At 38.8% G+C, this 20,090-nt stretch overlaps 1 non-coding gene across 1 annotated transcript; it reads right to left on the reverse strand.

The window, feature by feature from the left end:
- Window positions 1-346: 346 nt before the first annotated feature.
- Window positions 347-454, reverse strand: LOC148581432 (small nucleolar RNA R71). Its single transcript, XR_015894970.1, has one exon. It is a non-coding gene; the product is annotated as a small nucleolar RNA R71 (small nucleolar RNA).
- Window positions 455-20,090: the final 19,636 nt, after the last annotated feature.

A 20,090-nucleotide genomic window follows, 5' to 3' on the forward strand; every position in this document is an offset into this window, starting at 1 on the left:
GCACCAAATTCCAACTTACATGGAAGAAGCATCTCAATCCCTACCATTGGAGTAAATAATTTTGAGCTAAAGCCTCAATTAGTTTCTCTGATGCAACAGAATTGCAAGTTTCATGGACTTCTATCAGAAGATCCTTTTCAGTTCTTAACTGAATTCTTGCAGATCTGTGATACTGTTAAGACCAATGGGGTTGATCCCGAGGTCTACAGGCTTATGCTTTTTCCCGTTTGCTGTAAGAGACAGAGCTAGAATATGGTTGGACTCTCAACCTAAAGATAGCCTGAACTCTTGGAATAAGCTGGTCACGGCTTTCTTAGCTAAGTTCTTTTCTCCTCAAAAGCTTAGCAAGCTTAGAGTGGATGTTCAAACCTTCATACAGAAAGAAGGTGAATCCCTCTATGAAGCTTGGGAGAGATACAAGCAACTGACCAAAAAGTGTCCTTCTGACATGCTTTCAGAATGGATCATCCTGGATATATTCTATGATGGTCTATCTGAATTATCAAAGATGTCATTGGACCATTCTGCAGGTGGATCCATTCACCTAAAGAAAATTCCTGCAGAAGCTCAGGAACTCATTGACATGGTTGCAAATAACCAGTTCATGTACACTTCTGAAAGGAATCCTGTGAGTAATGGGACGCCTCAGAGGAAGGGAGTTCTTGAAATTGATACTCTGAATGCCATATTGGCTCAGAACAAAATATTGACTCAGAAAGTCAATATGATTTCTCAGAGTCTAAATGGATTGCAAGCTGCATCCAACAGTACTAAAGAAGCATCTTTTGAAGAAGAAGCTTATGATCCTGAGAACCCTGCAATAGCAGAGGTGAATTACACGAGTGAACCCTATGGAAACACCTATAATCCCTCATGGAGAAATCATCCAAATTTCTCATGGAAGGATCAACAAAAGCCTCAACAAGGCTTTAATAATGGTGGAAGAAACAGGTTTAGCAATAGTAAGCCTTTTCCATCATCCACTCAGCAACAGATAGAGAATTCTGAGCAGAATCCATCTAGCTTATCAAATATAGTCTATGATCTATCTAAGGCCACTATAAGTTTCATGAATGAAACAAGGTCCTCTATTAGAAATTTAGAGGCACAAGTGGGCCAGCTGAGTAAAAGAGTCACTGAAACTCCTCCTAGTACTCTCCCAAGCAATACAGAAGAGAATCCAAAAAGAGAGTGCAAGGCCATTACCTTACTTGGTGTGGCTGAACCCAGAGAGGAGGAGAAGGACGTGAATCTTAGTGAGGAAGACCTCCTAGGACGTTCACTGACCAATAAGGAGTTTCCCTTTGAGGAACCAAAGGAATCTGAGGCTCATCTAGAGACTATAGAGATTCCATTGAACCTCCTTTTACCATTCATGAGCTCTAATGACTATTCTTCCTCTGAAGAGGATGAAGACATCAGTGAAGAGTAGGTTGCTAAATATCTAGGGGACATCATGAAGTTGAATGCCAGTTTATTTGGTAATGATACTTGGGAGGATGAACCCCCCTTGTTCACCAATGAACTAAGTACATTGATAAGGCAGATATTGCCTCAGAAGTTACCGGATCCTGGAAAGTTCTTCATACCTTGTACCATAGGCACCATGACCTTTGAGAAGGCTCTGTGTGACCTTGGGTCAGGGATAAACCTCATGCCACTCTCTGTAATAGAGAAACTGGGAATCTATGAGGTACAAGCTGCAAGAATCTCACTAGAGATGGCAGATAAATCAATGAAACAGGCTTATGAATTAGTAGAGGACTTGTTAGTAAAGGTTGAAGGCCTTTACATCCCTGCTGATTTCATAATCCTAGACACTGGGAAGGATGAGGATGAATCCATCATCCTTGGAAGACCATTCCTGGCCACAGCAAAAGCTGTGATTGATGTGGACAGAAGAGAGTTGGTCCTTCAACTGAATGAGGACGACCTTGTATTTAAGACTCAAGGTTCTCCTTCTGTAACCATGGAGAGGAAGCATGAAAAGCTTCTCTCACTGCAGAGTCAACTAAAGCCCCCACAGTAAAACTCTAAGTTTGGTGTTGGGAGGCCACAACCAAACTCTAATTTTGGTGTTGAGAGGCCACAACCAAACTCTAAGTTTGGTGTTAAGAAGCCCTAACTTTGCTCTGATTATCTGTGAAGCTCCATGAGAGCTCACTGTCAAGCTATTGACATTAAAGAAGCGCTTGTTGGGAGGCAACCCAATGTTATTTAATTATATCTAATTATTTTCTATTACTATTTTATGTTTTCTTTAGGTTGATGATCATGTGAAGTCACAAAAACTATTGAAAAATAAAAAACAGAATGAAAAACAGCGTTAAAAATAGCTCACCCTGGAGGAAGAGCTTACTGGCGTTTAAACGCTAGTAAGAAGCATCAAACTGGCGTTTAACGCCAGAAAGAAGCATCAAGCTGGCGTTAAATGCCAGAAACAAGCACCAGACTGGTGTTTAACGCCAGACATGCATTCTAAGGGCGTTTGCATGCCTAAATGGAGCAGGGATGCTAAAGTCCTTGACTCCTCTGGATCTGTGGACTCCACAGGATCCCCACCTACCCCACCTCTTCTTCTCTCCTCTTCACACCTTTTCGTAACTCTCTTCCCCAAATATCCTTCACCAATCACCTCCATACCTCTTCCCCATAAACCCCACCTACCTCCAAAATTCAAATTCCTTTCCCTCCCAAACCCAACCCTAATGGTCAAAACCTAACCTTCCTCCCACCCCTATATAAACCCCTCAACACTACTCCATTTTCACACATTACAACCAACACTTTTTCCCCTTGGCCGAATACATTCTTGATGACAAGTCATCTTAGCCTAGTTTCACTAGTCTTTTTCTTTTGTTTTCAAATGCATTATGCACTTTCTTGAGCCATAAGCAAGCCAATTGGGTAGATTTTCATGCTTCCTTTGATTTAATCAACCATAGATGAATTAATACAATTTCATGAGGTTTTATGCTATAATTGTCACATAGTATGAAAGAATGAATATCTCATGATTTTGAGCATAGCTTTGATGTGTTTGGTTTATTAATGATAGGTGAAGAAAGCTTGGAGAAAGGTTGAAGCAAGAAGGAATGGCTAGGAGGAAGAGAGGACAAAAAGTTTGAGCAAAAGTTTGCCTCAAACTTTAGCTCAAACTTTTGGAATAAGTGAAAACGAACCAGGGAGCAAAAAGCTTGACCAAAAGTTTGCCTCAAACTTTTGTGCAAACTTTTGGGCAAAAAGCTTGAGCAAAAGTTTGCCTCAAACTTTTTGGCAAACTTTTGGCATCACAAATCAACAACCTGGAGAGCAAAAGTTTGCGCCAACGTTTGCCTCAAACTTTTTGGCAAACGTTGGCGCCATGAACAACACACCCTGGAGAGCAAAAGCTTGCGCCAACGTTTGCCTCAAACTTTTTGGCAAACGTTGGCGCCATGAGTGTGCAAGGGGGAGCCAACGTCTGAGCAAAAGTTTGACCCCAAACTTTGGCTCAAACGTTGGTAGCAGCAAGGATGGGGTGGCTGATATGAAAAGTTTGAGTAAAAGTTTGCCTCAAAATTTTACTCAAGCTTACATGATTCCAAACCCGGTTCACTTCGGTTCTTCTCCAAACTCCAAGAGCAATCAACCAAGGCCTCTATCAACCCAATTCCATCAAGAGCAAAGGCCCAATTGAAGGCTTGAAGACCATTTGAAGAAAGTGTATAAATAGCATAGGATTTAAGTTTTTGGGGAGCTTTTCCTTTAGTTTTGATAGAGAGTTTTCGGAGAGCTTTTGGTGTGGAGTAAATTTTAATTTCTAAGTCTCGGGGAAGGAGAATTGAATTCCCTTCCTCTTAGTTTTCTTGCTTTCAATTTCAATTACAATTGTCTTGGATCTTGGGTTGGAGAATTGAAGGAATTCTGTTTCAATCTCATCCTGAGACCTCTCTGTTTCTTTACTGCACAATTGAATTTAAATTTCTGATAGTTGCTTCTTCATCTACTTTCTCTGCAATTTACATTTCCTTTGCAATTGTTCTTATTGGATCTAGGAAGGCATTGAGATCTAGACTTGGTTATCTAGTCTCTTGGATCCTGAGATCTGAATTATAATTTTACATTCTCTGTTTACTGCTTTCAAGCTCATTTACATTTCTGTTTCAAGATCCGATTCAATCCAATTCATCTTCCACTCTTATGCTTGTTGCAATTTTACTTTTCCTTGTTTAATTTCTGCAAATCCAATTCCCAATTCCCTTTACAATTCAAGCCATTTACATTTCTTGCACTTTAAGATTCTGCAATTTACATTTCTTGCGTTCTAAGTTTCTGCCATTTAATTTCTTGTTCCTTAAGATTCAGCACTTTAAATTTCAGTTCTCTTTAAATTCAATGCAATTTACCCATTCCCTTTACTTTCCATGCAATCTAAATTCTGCAAATCACAAATCACTCAACCAAATCTTGATTCGCTTGACTAAATCAACCACTAAACTAAAATTGCTCAATCCTTCAATCCTTGTGGGATCGACCTCACTCCCGTGAGTTATTATTACTTGATGCGACCCGGTGCACTTGCCGATGAGTTTTGTGTCGGATCGTTTTCCGCTACATCAAGTTTTTGGCACCGTTGTCGGGGATTGATTTAGATCAACAATGATTAAGTGGGTGAGAAGTCTAGATCAAGCATTTTCTTTATTTTTTTTCTCTGTTCTAAGTTGAAACCAAGGTGTTTGAGTTATTGCCTCACTAAGAAATTCTTTCTCTATGACATGAATTTCAAATTTCATTGATGTTTACAAAATACAAATGGAGTTCAACTCATCTTATGGTCAAACAAAATTTTATGGGATATCACCCACCATCACCAATCTCTAATGGTGGTTGGGAATATCACCAAGAAACTTCAAATTCTGGGCATTCCAATTCATGGAGCTATGCTTCAGAACCACAAGATGAGAAAGAAAATTATATGGGATATTTCCCTCCATCACAAAATGATGCAAGTCATGATTCTAATGGTGGCTTGGGGGAGCAAAACCAGAAAACATTTGAGAACCCATATTTCACTTATCAAGAGCCATCTTCACTTGAACGTACCTCCAATTCACTTATGCAAAATTGTCCAACCTCACCTTCCAGTTTTTCATCTGAAAATTTTTCATCACTGGACTTTGGCTCCACACAAAATTCTTGCCAAAGCTCACCACCCACACAAATTTCAATGAACCAAGGCCTCTCAAAGCTTGAGATCATGTTTGAAAAATATGAGAGAGAAGCACAAATATCCTGGAAAAGGCAAGAAGCTCTCTCCAAAAATATGAATGGAGATTTAGAGAAAATAAGGAGGAGCTTAGAACCACTGAGCAAGAAAAATGAAGGCCAATTGATGGATATGAAGGAGAAGGTGGAAGAGCAAAATGAAGATCCCCTTCAAAAATCTAGAGAATTGTTGAAAAGACAAGAACAACTCATGGAGGAACAACAACAATCCTGGAGAGAACAAGAAATCCGTCTTCAGAAGATGAATGAGCAATTGGAGAACATGGGGAAATGCTCGGATCCACTAAGCAGGGAAAATGAAGACCAATTTGTTGGAGAGGAAGTGGAAGAACAAGAAATTGAGGAGGACAATCAAGGATGTCCAATCTCAAGTGAAGCAGAAAATCACATGAAGGAAGGGCTCATGGAACCACCAGTTCAAGAGGCCCTTAATGAAGGAAACACTCCAAAAATCACACAGCAACCATGTCTTGAATTCAAGGATGTGAAGGCAATTAACAAAAGCACCGAGAAGAGGATTGTGACCAAAATACCAAGGACAACATTCAAGAGGAGGTCAACCACAAGCAATCCAACCCCTAAACCACTAGCAAGCAAGCTCAGTCAAGCCATGTACAAAAGAAAGCTTGTTGAGAGGAAATCAAGACAGGGGGCAATAGCTGAATCTTCTCCTCCCTTGAGGTCATTCCTCTTAACAAATTGGAAGAAGAGGAAGAAAGTGAAGAACAACATGCCAACAGTAGGTAATGTTTCTCTTCCTTGCTTTGCTTTCTTTCTTTGCTTTGTTTAAATTCAATAAATTGGCATATGGTTACATTCTAAGTTTGGTGTTGCCTTGCAACAAATTGTTTTCAATCTTTTTGGATGATTGCATCAAATCAAAAATTAAAGTGACACACCAAGATTCTAAGTTTGGTGTGCCACTTATTTTCTATGCAATTCATTCAAGCAACACCACTTGTCTGCATAATCATAATGCCTCTGCAGTTTTATTTTTCTCTTTTAATTTGACACTTTTTCATTCTACTTTCTTTAGTCATTTTTCTATTTTAAAATGCTTTCATTTTAGTTTGCTTATTTACTATGTTTGTTAAGACATTACCAAGAGAGCTTTATTCATGACAGATTCTTGGCTTGGTGATTATACTTAACAAATAACAGTTTCACTTGCTTAGTTTTAATTCAAATAAATTGACATATGATTGCATTCTAAGTTTGGTGTTGCTATGCAACAAAATTTGGTTTAAATTCTTACAAGATACTTGCATTAATTCCAAGTGAAAGTGTCACACTAAGTTTGGTGTGCCACTTATCTTTTATGCAACGTATTGTGGTCACCTTCTTAAGTTTGCAATCACAATGTCTCTGTCTCTTGTGCCTTGATTATTATCTTTAAATTTGCTTGCTTAGAACACATGTACTACTAACTTTTCATTGTGTAAGACATTCATGATCCATCTTAGCCCCATAGCCATTGTTCTAATTGGTGCTTGAGGATGAGCAAGCATTCTGAGTTTGGCAAGGGAAAGGGAAGAATAAGAGGAAAATGACAACAATAGAGAAGATGGACTATAAGGTTGTAAAGTTCCTTTTCCTCTCCTTCATTTCTAGCACTTTATTTTGCATGATTGTCTTTATATTCTCTGTATGCATGTGTGGTATGAATAAGCATAGCTTGAATGATGATTTGTAACATGTTGCCATGCCATTATGACTACCAACTTGAGTTTTGTAAAGTCTAAAGTAGTAAAGTATCATGATCATAAACAAACAAGGCATTAAAGAAGAGTTTAGCATGTGCATACAAGTATTGGAACGCTAGTATGATTAATTGTTGCTCAATTGCATTGGATTTTATTTAATTGAAGTTTTTATCTAGTACATTTTGTGAAATCTTTTGAAAATCATGAAAACCTTGAAGAAGCAAATACAATTAAAGTAAGAAAAGAAAAAGGGAAAGAATGAAAAAGCTGAAGGCTCTGAGTACCAATGACAATTAATTTGTTAAGTACTTGTGGTGTTTATGTATCAAGCCAAATGCTTGAAAACAAAACACTTAGAAGTCAAGGCTAGGCTCAAGTGCAAAAGCACTCCCTCAAAGCTCAAGGTTCTGAGCATCAATGATTAGAGAGTCAAGAAAAGAAAAGAAAAATGAGCTTAATGAAGTCCTCTAATTCAAATGCTTGTGGTGCTTATGTATCAAGTGGTAATACTTGAAAACAAAGCATTTAGAATCGTAGCTCTGTTATTAACTCATGGGGCAAAGCACCCAAAAGGAGAAGCTAATAAGGAAAATCAAAAGCTTGTTTCAAGGAAGAAATATAAGAGAAAGATTTCGTAAATTGAGCTAGATAGAAGCATCAATCATTTACATCTCTTTTGTGATTGAAGCATGCTTAGAAAACTAGCTAACCATGAATATTAAGTTGCTATTCTTCTTACCTTGGATTGTCAATCTTTAAATGCATGATTCTTTTCTTGCTAGGGGACAAGCAAGTTTTAAGTTTGGTGTTGTGATGACATGTCACCATGTCATGTTTTTCTATGCTTTTTCATAAAAGAAATTTATGATTAGTGCTTAAATATTGCATTCTTTGGTGCTTAAATGGTATATTTCTTTGATCTTTTGATTTGATAAACTTTGTAGGAAATAAGAAGAAAAAGAAGCAAAAAGAGCACAAAATAAGCTAAAAAGAAGAAAAGAGGAATTTTGGGCACACTTTGAAGTTGGAGCACACTTTGGAGGCTTAGGCCACACTTCTAAAAGCGTGACCCATGACCAAACCAAGGAAGAGAAGCGTGGCCCAAAGGAAGAAAAGCGTGGCTCAAAACAAAGAGCAAGAGAGGACAAAAAAGCTTGAGCTAAAGTTTGCCTCAAACTTTAGCTCAAACTTTTGGAGGAGCTTGACTACACCCTGGAGGGAGCAAAAGCTTGCGCCAACGTTTGCCTCAAGCTTTTTGACAAACGTTGGCGCCACATACCTCACAGCCTGAAGGGGTATACTTCCAACAAGAATAACTTGAGCTACAGAGCTCCAAATGAGGTGATTCCAAAAGCAATGGAAAATAGGAATCAAGAGCTTTCCAAGCATATATGGAACTGCATGGTGGACACTAAAATTGAGGGAGAAAACTGCCCCGCAATGTGCATAAACGAACATGGTGGCAACCTGCAGTGAGGCCAACTGACCTCTACACCTTCGACGGAGTATAACTCAAGCTGTGGAGCTTCAATTGATGCGCTTCCAAAAGCATTGGAAAGTAGACATTCAGGGCTTTCGAACAATATATAATAGTATGGGGTGGACAATATGTTTGAGCCTCCAGAACTGGCGTTTTCGACCACGTTTGAGGCAAACTTTACCTCAAACGCTGCACTCCAAGGCCAGCGACCTTGTCCTCTTCAAATGAGCATAACTTGAGTTGTAGATGTCCAATTGAGGTGATTTCAATTGGGTTAGAAAGTTGACATTCAGAGCTTTCTAACCATATATAATAGTCTATAGTGAGCATGAAATTTGCAACGTTGACAAGCAGACAAAGTAGTACCCCAACATGCATGCAAGAAGGCCCAACGTTTGGCTAAAAATTTGACCTCAAACTTTAGCCCAAACGTTGGTAGCAGCAAATAAGGGCAGCTGGTATAAAAAGTTTGAGTAAAAGTTTGCCTCAAACTTTTACTCAAACTTTTATGATTCATGGCCCGGTTCACAATGGGTTTCTCTCCAACTCCAAGAGCAATCAACAGAGGCTTTTGTCAACCCAATTCCATCAAGAGCAAGGGTCCAATTGACACCACTCAAAGGCACAAGAGATAGTTAGAATAGAAATTTCATTTTAATTGTAATTTGTTTTGAATTTCATTTTCATTTTGTAAAAATGCCTATAAATAGGCATCTGTTTCATTTTATTAGGAAGGCGAGCTCCACTAGGGAGCATTAGAAATACAGAATTCTCTCTCTTTAGTTTTTCTTTTTGTTTTGAATCTTGGGTTGAGAATCGAAGAAATTCTCTTTCAATCTCACCTTGAGAATTCTCTCTGTTTTCTTCTTCTGCAATTTTAATTTCTCCTCTACTACAAGTTCCTTTGCTGCAAGTTTACAATCTAATTTACATTGAACTTGATTTTGATCTTTGATTCTCATTGCTCTCTGTTCTCACTGAATTCAATTTACTTTCAAGCAATTTAATTCTTCTGCAAGTGCTCTGCATTTTTCATTTTTGTTCATGATCTGATTTACTTTTCCTGCAAATTTAATTTTCTCTAAGCTCTGATATATTGCTCTATTTAATTTCCAGCACCCCAGCCCCTTTACTTTTCATGCAATTTACTTTTCTTGCAATTTAAGTTTCAGCTATTTTACTTTCTTGTTCTTTAAGTTTCAATGCAATTTACTTTCTGCACTTTATAATTCCTTGTCATTTACATTCTGTTGGCTTCAATTGTCACTCAAATCACTCAATGTTAGCTTGACTAAACTAATCATCCACTAAAGTTGCTTGATCCATCAATCCCTGTGGGATCGACCTCACTCCCGTGAGTTTTATTACTTGATGCGACCCGGTGCACTTGCCGGTTAGTTTTGTGTCGGATCGTTTTCCGCACATCAAGTTTTTGGTATGGATTCATCGCTTCTTCCTCCTGACATAAACACAGAATCAGGAACCAAAATTAAGCACTCTATTGCTAGAGTGAAGTTAGTGTTAACTTAAGCAAAAATTCAAACAGTTAGTATGCTTAGTAAAAAGAAAAAAAAAGTGCTTAATCTAGATCTCCACTTCACTTAATCATTGTCAATCTAATCAATCTCCGGCAACGGCGCCAAAAACTTGATGTGCGGAAAACGATCCGACACAAAACTCACCGGCAAGTGCACCGGGTCGCATCAAGTAATAATAACTCACGGGAGTGAGGTCGATCCCACAGGGATTGAAGGATTGAGCAATTTTAGTTTAGTGGTTGATTTAGTCAAGCAAATCAAGATTTGGTTGAGTGATTTGTGATTTGCAGAATTTAGATTGCATGGAAAGTAAAGGGAATGGGTAAATTGCATTGAATTTAAAGAGAACTGAAACTTAAAGTGCTGAATCTTAAAGAACAAGAAATTAAATGGCAGAAACTTAGAACGCAAGAAATGTAAATTGCAGAATCTTAAAGTGCAAGAAATGTAAATGGCTTGAATTGTAAAGGGAATTGGGAATTGGATTTGCAAAAATTAAACAAGGAAAAGTAAAATTGCAACAAGCATAAGAGTAGAAGATGACTTAGATTGAATCGGAACTAAAACAGAAAGGTAAATGAGCTTGAAAGCAGTAAACAGAGAATTGAAAATGGAAATCCAGATCTCAGGACTCAAGAGACTAGATAACCAAGTCTAGATCTCAATGCCTTCCTAGATCCAACAAGAGCAATTGCAAAGAAATTAAAGAAATGTAAAGTACAGAAAGAGTAGATGAAGAAGCAATTAACAGAAACGGAAATTCAATTGTGCAGTAAAATGAAACAGAGAGATCTTAGGATGAGATTGAAACAGAATTCCTTCAATTCTCCAACCCAAGATCCGAAGCAAGAAAAGTAAAGAGTATTCAAGCAAGAACAAGGAATAAGAGAGATCAATTCTCCTCCCCAAATTCTCTTGAATTAAAACAACAATGCCAAAATGTAAAAGTGAGCTCTCTACAAACTACCAAATCAAAACCGAAAAGAAAAGCTCTCCAAAAAAACTTAAATCCTAATCTATTTATACACTTTCTTCAAATGGTCTTCAAGCCTTCAATTGGGCCTTTGCTCTTGATGGAATTGGGTTGATAGAGGCCTTGGTTGATTGCTTTTGGAGTTTGGAGAAGAACTGAAGTGAACCGGGTTTGGAATCATGAAAGCTTGAGTAAAAGTTTGAGTAAAAGTTTGAGGCAAACTTTTACTCAAACTTTTCATATCAGCCACCCCATCCTTGCTGCTACCAACGTTTGAGCCAAAGTTTGGGGTCAAACTTTTGCTCAAACGTTGGCTCCCCCTTGCACACTCATGGCGCCAACGTTTGCCAAAAAGTTTGAGGCAAACGTTGGTGCAAACTTTTGCTCTCCAGGGTGTGTTGTTCATGGCGCCAACGTTTGCCAAAAAGTTTGAGGCAAACGTTGGCGCAAACTTTTGCTCTCCAGGGTGTTGATTTGTGATGCCAACGTTTGCCAAAAAGTTTGAGGCAAACGTTGGCTCAAGCTTTTCTCCCAAATGTTTGCCAAAAAGTTTGAGGCAAACTTTTGGTCAAGCTTTTTGCTCCCTGGTTCGTTTTCACTTATTCTAAAAGTTTGAGCTAAAGTTTGAGGCAAACTTTTGCTCAAACTTTTTGTCCTCTCTTCCTCCTAGCCATTCCTTCTTGCTTCAACCTTTCTCCAAGCTTTCTTCACCTATCATTAATCAACCAAACACATCAAAGCTATGCTCAAAATCATGAGATATTCATTCTTTCATAATATGTGACAATTATAGCATAAAACCTCATGAAATTGCATTAATTCATCTATGGTTGATTAAATCAAAGGAAGCATGAAAATCTACCCAATTGGCTTGCTTATGGCTCAAGAAAGTGCATAATTCATTTGAAAACAAAAGAAAAAGACTAGTGAAACTAGGCTAAGATGACTTGTCATCACAACACCAAACTTAAAGCTTGCTTGTCCCCAAGCAAGAAAAGATTTATTGAGAAGAAAGAATGAAATGGAAAGTCTCCTTCAAGCTTTAAGTAACATACTGCTATGACCTCTCATTATTCCTTTATCCTTGGCTATTATTTTGTTCATAAGCTTTATTTGAGTGTCATGTGTAGCAAGTTCATTTTCTTTTCTTTATACTTGACACATTATTCACTATAGACACTTGACTCACATTCCTTCTTAAAACATTGATGCCCAGCACCTCTTTGGGCTACTAAATGCCTTGTAGTTAGGTTGCTCTTGATAGTGGACTTTCAGCTGATGATCCCGGGTTAGTTAACCCAAGTCACCGAGTGTTGATGCACTCCAAAGAACTTAGTAGTCCAAGCAGATCCTAAAACAAAGACACCACAGGCATATATTCTAAGGTTCAAGCTATTGGTGTCCAGCTTTGTTTCTTTTTGTTTTCTTTTGTTCTGCCACTCTTTGGCTATTTCTTTTTCTCCCCTTTTTTCTTTCTTTTTGTTTTTCTTTCTAACCAAGGATTTTTATTTGATTGAGATTCATAGACAGTAGGCCACTTTCTACTTAGAGGGAGACATCCTAGTTCTCTTATTCACTAAAAGTGAGCTATCATACAATCACACATACATACCACCACTTACTTTTATTGTACTTCTATCTAACAGAGAACTATCTCACTTCACATTCAAACATTTCTTTTATTGAATTAAAGATGCAGGGGACAAAACATGCTTTTTGTTCAGTGAAAGTAAACACACAAGCACACACATAGACTAGCTTACTTATTTTAAGAGTGATTCTACTTGTATTAGATGAACACTTTAACAAAACACAAGTCAAAACATTTTTCAACAGCAAGAGTTAAGTGTAAATACAACCTATTGGTTTGCAGTTCCTTTGTCCTTCCTTCTGTTGTGCCCTTTTGAGTTATGATGCATAGTGTCTTCAAATGGTGGTGAATTCCCTGCACAATTCTCAAAAGTTGCTTGCTTCTCAAGCCCTTAGATGACCAGTTAGTATGCATGAATTGAGTGTGGCTTGTGGATTTGATTTGGTGTGGGAACACCAAACTTAATTTCTTGCCACTTCTCTGGATACAGCAGGTTAACTCTAGGCAGAATCTTGTATCCTTGCTAAAGGTTATGAAGTTAAGACTAAAAAGCAGTTAAGTGGTTGAATAATCTGTTTGATTGCTTGGAACTAGCAATGTGCAAGAAGTTAGAATGTGCTTTTGAATGAGGTTTTGGTGGAACACCAAACTTAGAATCCTCCATTCTCCCTTAAGTTGTTTTTGGTGTGCAACACCAAACTTAGCTCCTTGCAATACATATCAATTATTCAACATTTTTATTGAAAAAGCTATGAAAAGAAAACTACCTCAGGTTGGGTTGCCTCCTAACAAGCGCTCTTTTATTGTCACTAGCTTGACATCCTTCAATTCCTTTCAAGAAGGCTGTAGGTTCTGGACCTCTTTTTCCTTATCCCATTGTCCTCCCAAGTACAGCTTTGCTCTGTGACCGTTTGCTGTAAATTGACTCTTTGTTGCTTCATCTAGCAATTCAATACTCCCATAAGGAAAAACCTTTGTCACCAAGTACGGGCCAGTCCACTTAGACTTAAGTTTGCCAGGGAAGATCTTAAGCCTTGAGTTATACAGGAGCACTTGTTGTCCTGGCTTGAACTCCTTCTTTGTGATCTTCTTATCATGCCACCTCTTAGCTCTTTCCTTGTATATTTTAGCACTCTCATAGGCTTCTAGCCTGAAATCATCTAACTCATTTAGTTGTAACAACCTTTTCTCTCCTGCAGCTTGGGAATCAAGGTTGAGGAGTTTAGTGGCCCAAAAAGCTCTGTGTTCCAGCTCTACAGGGAGGTGACAGGATTTGCCATATAATAACTGAAGGGGTGACTTGCCAATAGGGGTTTTGTAAGCTGTCCTATATGCCCATAAGGCATCTTCTAACTTCCTAGCCCAATCCTTTCTCGTGCTTCCCACTGTTTTCTCTAGGATCTTCTTCAGTTCCCTATTTGCGAGTTCAGCCTGGCCATTAGTCTGAGGGTGGTAAGGTGTGGCTACTTTATGGATTACTCCATATTTGTGGAGGAGTTTCTCCATCAGTTTGTTGCAAAAGTGACCACCACCATCACTAATCAGCCCCTTGGGTACTCCATATCTTGTGAAAATGTGCTTTTTAAGGAATTGGAGGACAATCTGTGCATCACAGGTGGTTGTGGCTATTGCTTCCACCCACTTTGATACATACTCTACTGCCACCAGGATATATCTGAAAGAGTAAGAAGGAGGAAAAGGTCCCATGAAATCAATGCCCCATAAGTCAAACACCTCCACTTCCAGGATGAAATTTTGAGGCATCTCATTTCTCTTTGTCAATCCTCCAGTTCTTTGACATTCATTGCATTGGCGAACAAACTCTCTGGCATCCTTGAAGATGGTTGGCCAATAAAACCCACTCTGTAATACCTTTGCAGCTGTTCTCTCTGGTCCAAAGTGTCCACCATATGCTGAGCCATGGCAATGCCATAGTATGTCCTTCATTTCACTTTCAGGGACACACCTCCTAATCATTCCATCAGAGCATCTCTTGAATAGAAAAGGTTCATCCCACAAGAACTTCCTTGCTTCATTGAGTAATTTCTTCATTTGTTGCTTGGAAAATTCTTGAGGTATCTTCCTTCCTACCTTGTAGTTTGCTATGTCAGCAAACCAAGGTGTTTGTTGAATTTGGAAAAGATGTTCATCAGGGAAGTTCTCATTTACTTGATGTGGTTTGTCTTGCTTAGCTTCTTGTGGCACTCTTGATAGATGATCTGCTACTTGATTTTCACTTCCCTTCCTATCCCTCACTTCAATATCAAATTCTTGTAGCAGCAACACCCACCTGATAAGCCTTGGCTTTGAATCCTGTTTAGACATTAAATACTTGAGAGCAGAATGGTCAGTGTATACTATAACTTTTGAGCCGATCAAGTATTGTCTAAACTTATCAAATGCATATACAATTGCTAAAAGTTCTTTTTCAGTGGTGGTATAATTTTTCTGTATTTCATTCAACACTTTGCTAGCATAATATATGACATGATGCAATTTGTCCTTCTTTTGCCCCAGTATAGCACCGATAGCAAGGTTGCTTGCATCACACATAAGTTCAAAAGGTAAATTCCAATCAGGGGGTGTGATGATTGGTGCTGTAATGAGCTTTCTCTTGAGAGTTTCAAAGGCATGTCTACAGTTGTCATCAAAAATGAAGGGAACATCATTCATTAGCAAATTGCTCAATGGTTTTGCTATTTTTGAAAAGTCCTTGATGAACCTTCTGTAGAAGCCAGCATGCCCAAGAAAACTTCTTACTGCTTTCACATTAACAGGTATAGGGAGTTTTTCAATAACTTCTATTTTAGCTTTATCAACTTCTATACCTCTACATGACACTTTATGCCCAAGAACTATTCCTTCCAGAACCATGAAATGGCATTTTTCCCAATTCAACACCAAATTAGTTTCTTGGCATCTTTTCAAAACAAGAGTTAAGTTATGCAAGCAAGTGTTAAATGAATTGCCAAAAACAAAAAAATCATCCATGAAGACTTCTAAAAATTTTTCCACCATATCAGAAAAAATAGAAAGCATACACCTTTGAAAAGTGGCTGGGGCGTTGCACAGCCCAAAGGGCATCCTTCTATAGGCAAAAACTCCAAATGGGCATGTGAAGGAGGTCTTCTCTTGATCCTTGGGGTCCACCACTATTTGATTGTAACCCGAATACCCATCCAGGAAGCAATAATAAGCATGGCCTGCTAGTCTTTCCAACATTTGATCGATGAATGGCAAAGGAAAATGATCTTTTCTTGTTGCATCATTCAATTTCCTGTAGTCTATGCACATTCTCCACCCAGTCACTGTCCTAGTGGGGATCAACTCATTCTTTTCATTGGTGATGATTGTCATTCCTCCCTTTTTTGGCACAACCTGAACCGGACTCACCCAAGAGCTGTCTGAGATTTGGAAAATTATCCCTGCATTCCATAGCTTCATCACTTCTTTTTGAATCACCTCTTTCATGGTTGGGTTGAGTCTTCTTTGAGGTTGAACCACAGGTTTTGATTCTTCCTCCAATAAAATTTTATGCATGCAAATAGCAGGGCTGATGCCTTTGATGTCCTCAATTGTCCACCCCAAGGCTGTTTTGTGAGTTTTTAATACTTCAATCAACCTTGCTTCCTCATCCATGTTCAAAGAGGAATTTATAATTACTGGAAATGCCTCTGCTTCCCCAAGAAATACGTATTTGAGGTGAGGAGGGAGAGGTTTCAACTCCTGTTTTGGTTTGTCCTCTTTCTTGTCTTCAATGAGTATTTCCATCACTTCCTCTCTTTGTCCTTTCTGATGCTCCAAATAGTTGTCTTCAAACATTTCTTCTACCAGCCCTTCAATCATGTCCACATTCATGTAGTTTTCTTGCTCTGAGGGGTGTTGCATTGATTTGAAGACATTGATTACCATTTGTTCATTATGCACCCTGAAGGTCATTTCTCCCTTCTCCACATCAATAGTAGTTCTTGCTGTGGCTAGAAATGGTCTCCCCAAGATGATTGAGCTGCTTCCTTCCCCTTCTGTGTCTAAGATTACGAAGTCTGCGGGGAAGATAAATTTTCCAACCTTCACTAGTAAATTCTCCACAATACCATTGGGTGTCTTGATTGATCTATCAGCCATGACTAGTGACATTCTGGTGGGTTTAATTTCTTCTATGGCAAGCTTTCTCATTAATGATAGAGGCATCAAGTTGATGCTGGCACCTAGATCACACAGGGCATTTTCCAATGTTATCTTGCCTATGGTGCATGAGACTACAAAACTCCCTGGATCTTTGAGCTTTGGTGGGATACCCATCTGGATCACAACGCTACATTCTTCAGTGAGCATGATAGTTTCTTTTTCTTGCCAACTTCTCTTCTTGTTGATTAGCTCCTTCATGAACTTGGCATATAGGGGCATCTGCTCCAGTGCCTCAGCCAAGGGGATATTTATCTCCAACTTCTTGAAAGTCTCAAGGAACTTGTGAAATTGTTGGTCCTTTGCCTCCTTGTTGAATCTCTGGGGATATGGCAGTGGAGGTGTGATGCTCTTTCCTACTTGTTGCTGTCCCTGAATTACTTCTTTTGAACTGTGTGACTGGTTATCCTTCTCTTTAAGTTTCTCAGTGCTCTTGTTTGGCATCACAACTTGATTCTTGGCTTCATCTTCCTTTGTTTGCTCCTCATCTTCTATTGACCTTTTGCTGCTCTCTGCTTGCTTCTTTGTAGTGTCATTGTTGCTCATCAATGTTCTCCCACTCCTTAATTGTATTGCCTTGCATTCTTCCTTAGGATTTGGGATTGTGTCACTCGGCAGTGAGCTTGAAGGTCTCTCAACAGAAATCTGTTTGGAGATTTGCCCAATTTGCCTCTCTAGGCTCTTTATGGAGGTTTCATGGTTCTTGGTTGTCATTTCCTAGTGTTTCAACATTTTGTCTATCAAGGTCTCCAAGTTAGTGAGTCTTTGAGATTCAGGTGATACTTGAGGTGGGTTGTGAGATGTGGGTGGTGGATGGTAGGCATTTTGGTTGGTGGGTTGGTTATTGGATTGGTACTGGTTGGGGTTGGGGTAGTTGTTTTGAGGTTTTCTGTAGGGGTTCTAGTTAGTTTGCTGCTGGTTGTGGTTTTGGTTGCTTCTTGGGTTGTTTTGGTTTGAGTTCCTCTGCCATGGTTGTTGGTTTTGGGTGTGATTATCTCCCCATCTGAGGTTTGGGTGGTTCTTCCAGGATGGATTGTATGTATCACCATACACTTCATTTGGTCCTTGGTTGTGCATATACTGTACTTGCTCTTGTTGTTGTTCTTCTTGAGTTTCTTCATTTTGCCCCCATGTGGATGATGGTTGGCTTGTGTTAACTGCTGCAACTTGGAGGCTATCAATCCTCTTGGCCATTTGCTCAAATTGTTGTTGAATTTGCTGCTGCATCATCTTGTTTTGAGCCAAGATTGAGTCCACTCCTTCTAGCTCCATTACTCCTCTCCTTTGTGATGGTTGGCGATTTCTTTGGTGAGCAAAGAAATATTGATTGTTGGCCACCATGTCAATAAGATTTTAAGCTTCTTCTGCTGTTTTCATCAGTTGCAATGATCCTCCAGCTGAGTGGTCAAGTGATTCTTGAGCCTTTAGAGTGAGTCCTTCATAGAAGTTCTGTAGCTTGTCCCACTCAGTGAACATTTCTGGTGGACATTTCCTCAGCAGAGCCTTGTATCTCTCCCATGCTTCATACAGATTTTCAGCATCCAATTATGTGAATGTTTGCACCTCAGTTTTCAGCCTGATGACTCTTTGAGGTGGATAGAATTTGGCTAGAAATTTAGTCACCAAATTATCCCAGCTAGTGATGCTTCCTTGAGGAAAAGTTTCAAGCCATTGTGCGGCCTTGTCCCTTAATGAGAACGGGAACAGCAGAAGCTTGTAAGTCTCAGGATTCACACCATTGGACTTGATAGTGTCACAAATCCTTAAGAAGGTAGATAGATGTTGATTTGGATCCTCCAATGGTCCTCCCCCAAACGAGCAGTTGTTTTGGACCAATGTAATGAGTTGTGGCTTCAATTCAAAGTTATTTGCATTGACATTAGGGGTGAGAATGCTGCTTCCACAATGTCTAGCATTTGCAAAGGTATAGGAGGCCAAAACTCTCCTCTGGGGTGGGTTGTTATTGTTGTTGTCTGCTCCACCAGGTGGATTGGTTGAATGTTCCTCCATATCTTGGAATTCTTCTTCTGATTCCTCTTCTCCAAAAATATTTTTCCCTCTTTCAGCTCTTCTTAACCTCCTGAGAGTTCTTTCCTCTTGTTCATGAAAGGTGGGTGTGGTTCTTCTTGTACCTGACATACAAGCAGAACATAAGAAACACACAAACCAGTGACACTTCAATCTACTACTAGAATGAAGTTTTAGTTAGCTTAAGCAAAAAATCAAACAGTTAGTGGGTTAATTGAAAATTAAAGGACAGAAAAGAAAAAGTGCTTGATCTAGATCTCCACTTCACTTAATCATTGTCAATCTAATCAATCCCCGGCAACGGCGCCAAAAACTTGATGTGCGGAAAACGATCCGACACAAAACTAACCGGCAAGTGCACCGGGTCGCATCAAGTAATAAAACTCATGGGAGTGAGGTCGATCCCACAGGGATTGATGGATCAAGCAACTTTAGTGGATGATTAGTTTAGTCAAGCTAACATTGAGTGATTTGAGTGACAATTGAAGCCAACATAATGTAAATGACAAGGAATTATAAAGTGCAGAAAGTAAATTGCATTGAAACTTAAAGAACAAGAAAGTAAAATAGCTGAAACTTAAATTGCAAGAAAAGTAAATTGCATGAAAAGTAAAGGGGCTGGGGTGCTGGAAATTAAAAAGAGCAATATATCAGAGCTTAGAGAAAATTAAATTTGCAGGAAAAGTAAATCAGATCATGAACAGAAATGAAAAATGCAGAGCACTTGCAGAAGAATTAAATTGCTTGAAAGTAAATTGAATTCAGTGAGAACAGAGAGCAATGAGAATCAAAGATCAAAATCAAGTTCAATGTAAATTAGATTGTAAACTTGCAGCAAAGGAACTTGTAGTAGAGGAGAAATTAAAATTGCAGAAGAAGAAAACAGAGAGAATTCTCAAGGTGAGATTGAAACAGAATTTCTTCGATTCTCAACCCAAGATTCAAAACAAAAAGAAAAACTAAAGAGAGAGAATTCTGTATTCCTAATGCTCCCTAGTGGAGCTCGCCTTCCTAATAAAATGAAACAAATGCCTATTTATAGGCATTTTTACAAAATGAAAATGAAATTCAAAACAAATTACAATTAAAATGAAATTTCTATTCTAACTATCTCTTGTGCCTTTGAGTGGTGTCAATTGGGCCCTTGCTCTTGATGGAATTGGATTGACAAAAGCCTCTGTTGATTGCTCTTGGAGTTGGAGAGAAACCCATTGTGAACCGGGCCATGAATCATAAAAGTTTGAGTAAAAGTTTGAGTAAAAGTTTGAGGCAAACTTTTACTCAAACTTTTTATACCAGCTGCCCTTATTTGCTACTACCAACG

This window comes from Arachis ipaensis, chromosome B10 (assembly GCF_059453495.1).
Source record: "Arachis ipaensis isolate K30076 ecotype BB chromosome B10, ASM5945349v1, whole genome shotgun sequence".
NCBI lineage: Eukaryota > Viridiplantae > Streptophyta > Magnoliopsida > Fabales > Fabaceae > Arachis > Arachis ipaensis.